Source organism: Arachis hypogaea, chromosome 3 (genome assembly GCF_003086295.3).
Source record: "Arachis hypogaea cultivar Tifrunner chromosome 3, arahy.Tifrunner.gnm2.J5K5, whole genome shotgun sequence".
Classification (NCBI taxonomy): Eukaryota; Viridiplantae; Streptophyta; class Magnoliopsida; order Fabales; family Fabaceae; genus Arachis; species Arachis hypogaea.
The window spans coordinates 37436961-37441722 of record NC_092038.1 but is presented as its reverse complement, the minus strand read 5'-3'; the positions used below and the strand labels follow the sequence as shown (position 1 = coordinate 37441722).

Genomic DNA, 4762 nt, shown 5'->3' with positions numbered 1-4762 from the left:
ACCTGGACCCTAGCCCCATTACAACCTAAAGAAAAGACCTCATGATACTTGTATGCATGCATGAAATATATGTCGATTGTTAGAAGAAAAACAAATCTTAGAAAGCATGATTAAGAGAGAATTGAGTGAATCAACCCTAAACACTTGAGCGAATAGAGTGTAAACACTTCCGGTGAGGGTTCGATGCTCGACTCCTTGATTCCCGGCTCTCACGAGCATTCCTCATGCAAGGGTGCATATACCGCATTTGATGATTAAGAAATTGGCAAACCCCATGCCTTGACCACCATTGTGTCCCATGTGCTCGCATTTGTCATAAGAAGGGTGATTCGTTCCTAACCAAGTAGGCAATAGCATTAGTCATAGTTGCATTTATATAAGTAGGCTATACTTCATGAGTCTCATACTCTCGCGATTCCTCGGTCTTCTATGTTTCTTTTGCATTCTCCACGCATGAGGACATGCTAGAATCTAAGTGTGGGGAGGTTGACAAACCCCATTTTGAAGGTTTTTCTTGTGCTAATTTCAAGGGTTTTGTCAATGATTCCACACACTTTCTGTATGAAAATATAAGGATTTGCATTCCTTTCCTAGTTTTGCACCATGGAAGAAAACATACTTATTTTGCACTAAAATAGATATATTTCTAATCCTCTCTCGATGCCATTCGATGCCGTGACCCGTGTGTTAAGTGGTCCCAGAATACAGGGCAGGAGTGGACCGGAAGAGAGAAGGAAGATGGGAGCAAAGGAAGGGAGCAAGAGAATCAAGCCTTGGAAATCTCGGCATGGGCGCGTGCGCGCACTTGACGCGTCCGCGTGGATAGAATAACTAGAAGCCGAAGCCGAAAGTCAAGCCACGAGTCGGCTTGCGTAGCGGCTAAGCCATGATCCTGTTGGGCACGAACGCGTACGTCTCGCCTCCGCGTACACTCCGAAAATGCATCTATGGCGCGCGCGCGTACCTTGCGCGTACGCGCCGATGTTCGAATGTGATTTTTTTAGAAGTCACGTGACTCAGGCGTGGAGTTGGTTAGAAATCCTAATTTTTGGGGATTGTATTGGCGGGAAGAGTTTAAGAGGACCATGGGGGCAAGGGTCAAAGACACTTAGTTCATTTTCTAGTTTTTTAGATATTTTTGGGGGAGAGAGTTTCAATCTTGTGGGAGGAGAGAGGGGATTCAAGTTCTTACTAGGGTTCTTCTTCATCAAAATTCTGAATTTTCACCAACTCTTTGGTGAGATCCACTGCAACTTTTACTTCACTTTGTTCATGTGATAGGTTCCTTCTCCAATTTCAAGTTGTAGTTGTAATTGCTAATTTTCCTTGGATCTAGGATTCAACTTTATGATTTTGGATTTCATTAATACTTTGAGATTTTGATCCTCATTATTGCTCTTTGACAATTGTTGTTAATTCCTTGTATTACAATACCTTTAATCCTACTTTTCCTCTCATTTTACTATGACTTTCTTTCTTTCTCATCACATGTTTGATAAAATGTCAACACTAGTTATGGAGTAGAATTTTCTCACTTGGCATAGGGTTGGATCATTAGAAGAAGTTGAATAGTTGTGTCAATTGTTGATTTGGAATTAGGGATTGCTAATTGACTTGGAGTGCACTAAAGCTAGATTCCCATGAGGTGAAGCTAGGACTTGTGACTCAAGTTGATTATCTTCATTTGACTTTCCTTTACATCTAGGGGATAACTAAATGAGGCATGGCCTAATTGCTATCTTCATTGAAATAACTATAAGGATATGTATTCAATTGCCAACTCTAAGCCAAGTCCTTTAATGATTGATTGCTTGTTCCCTACTACGTTGCTAAAACTTTCAAAGAACCTTAACAAATCTCTCTATTCAATAAGATGCACATTTTGGCAATTCCAAGGGAAGACGACTCGGGACTAATACTCTCGATTATAGATTGTAGATTTGTTTGATGATGGATTTTGCGCCGGTTTAGACTATACTACGATTGATTACTTGATAATTTCTATACCGACAAAAATTCATTCGTCAGCGTCCTCCAGGGTGTGAATTTTTTCTTCTGCTGTTTTTTATTCTGTTTTTAATTTTTATGATTTTTTTCGTGACTCCTCATGATCATGTACCTAATAAAACACAAAATAACAATAAAATAAAAATTAGATAAATAAAATTGGGTTGCCTCACAACAAGCGCTTCTTTAATGTCAATAGCTTGACAGTGGCTCTCATGGAGCCACAAGGTGATCAGGTCAATGTTGTATAGTCCCATCACCAAACTTAGAGTTTGGATATGGGATCTTAACACTAAACTTAGAGTTTGGTTGTGGCCTCACAACACCAAACTTAGAGTTTGACTGTGGGGGCTCTTCTTGACTCTGAACTAAGAGAAGCTCTTCATGCTTACTCTCTTTTGTCACAGAGGGATGGCCATGTGCCTTAAACACAAGGTACTCCCCATTCAATTGAAGGACTAGTTCACCTCTGTTGACATCTATCACAGCTTCTGCTGTGGCTAGGAAAGGTCTTCCAAGGATGATGCATTCATCCTCTTCCTTCCTAGTGTCTAAGATTATGAAATCAGCAGGGATGTAAAGGCCTTCAACCTTTACTAACACGTCCTCCACTATTCCATAAGCTTGTCTCAATGACTTGTCTGCCAATTGTAATGAGAACAAGGCAGGTTGTACCTCAATGATCCACAGCTTCTCCATTACAGAGAGTGGCATAAGATTTATCCCTGACCCCAGATCACATAGAGCCTTTTCAAAGGTCATGGTGCCTATGGTACAAGGTATTAGGAACTTGGCAGGATCTTGTTTCTTTTGAGGTAGAGTTTACTGAATCCAGGAATCTAGTTCATTAATGAGCAAGGGAGGTTCACTTTCCCAAGTCTCATTACCAAACAACTTGGCATTTAGCTTCATGATAGCTCCTAAATATTGAGCAACTTGCTCTCCAGTCACATCTTCATCCTCTTCAGAGGAAGAATAGTCTTCAGAGCTCATGAATGGCAGAAGGAGATTTAATGGAATCTCTATGGTCTCTATTTGAGCCTCAGATTCCTTTGGATCCTTAATAGGAAACTCCTTCTTGCTTGAAGAACGTCCCAGGAGGTCTTCCTCACTAGGATTTTCGTCCTCCTCCTCCCTTGTGCATTCGGCCACATTGATCACATCAATGGCCTTGCACTCTCCTTTTGGATTCTCTTCTGTATTGCTTGGGAGAATACTGGGAGGAGTTTCAACAACTTTCTTACTCAGCTGGCCCACTTCTGCCTCCAGATTTCTGATGGAGGATCTTGTTTCATTCATGAAACTGAAAGTGGCCTTTGACAGATCAGAGACTAAATTGGCTAAATTAGAAGTGTTTTGTTCAGAATTCTCTGTCTGTTGCTGAGAAGATGATGGATATGGCTTGCTATTGCTCAGCCTATTGCGTCCACCATTGTTAAAGCCTTGTTGAGGCTTTTGTTGATCCTTCCATGAGAAATTTGGATGATTTCTCCATGATGGATTATAGGTGTTTCCATAAGGTTCACCCATGTAATTAACCTCTGCATGGCAGGGTTCTCAGGATCATAGGCTTCTTCAGAAGCTGCCTCTTTAGTACTGTTGGATGCATGTTGCCATCCATTCAGACTTTGAGAGATCATGTTGACCTGTTGAGTCAACACTTTGTTCTGAGCCAATATGGCATTCAGAGCATCAATTTCAAGAACTCCTTTCTTCTGAGGTATCCCATTATTCACGGAATTCCTCTCAGAAGTGTACATGAATTGGTTGTTTGCAACCATGTCAATGAGTTCTTGAGCCTCTTCAGGCGTTTTCTTTAGGTGAATAGATCCACCTGCAGAATGGTCCAATGACATTTTCGAAAATTCAGATAGACCATAATAGAATATATCTAATATGGTCCATTCTGAAAACATGTCAGATGGACATTTTTTGGTCAGCTGCTTGTATCTTTCCCAAGCTTCATAGAGGGATTCACCATCTTTTTGTTTGAAGGTTTGAACATCCACTCTCAGCTTGCTCAGCTTTTGAGGAGGAAAGAATTTATCCAAGAAGGTAGTGACTAGCTTATCCCAGGAGTCCAGGCTATCCTTGGGTTGTGAATCCAACCATATTCTAGCTCTGTCTCTTACAGCAAAAGGGAAAAGCATGAGTTTGTAGACTTCAGGATCAACTCCATTCGTCTTTACAGTCTCACAGATCTGTAAGAACTCAGTTAAAAACTGATAAGGATCTTCAGATGGAAGTCCATAAAACTTGCAGTTTTGTTGCATTAAAGCAACTAGCTGAGGTTTCAGCTCAAAATTATTGGCTCCAATGGCAGGAATGGAGATGCTTCTTCCATCAAACTTGGACGTTGGCTTTGTGAAGTCACCAAGCATTCTCCTTGCATTATTATTATTTTCGGCTGCCATCTCCTTCTCTTGTTCAAAAATTTCTGAAAGGTTACTTCTGGATTGTTGTAATTTAGCTTCTCTTAGTTTCCTCTTCAGAGTCCTTTCAGGTTCTGGATCAGCTTCAACAAGAGTGCCTTTTTCCTTGTTCCTGCTCATATGAAAGAGAAAAAAACAAGAAAAGAAGAGGAATCCTCTATGTCACAGTATAGAGATTCCTTTATGTTAGTAGAAAAAGAAGGGGATAGAAGAAAGAAAGTGAAGAATCCAAACACAAGGGATAGATTGAGTTCGGATTTTTAGATGAAGAGAGGTGAAGAGAAGTGTTAGTAAATAATTAATTAAATAGAATAAGAAAAGAG

General features: G+C 40.4%; 1 non-coding gene across 1 annotated transcript; it reads left to right on the top strand.

Annotated features, from left to right (window-relative positions):
- Positions 1–3921: 3921 nt before the first annotated feature.
- Positions 3922–4025, top strand: LOC112793235 (small nucleolar RNA R71). Its single transcript, XR_003197938.1, has one exon. It is a non-coding gene; the product is annotated as a small nucleolar RNA R71 (small nucleolar RNA).
- The last annotated feature ends 737 nt before the right edge of the window (positions 4026–4762 follow it).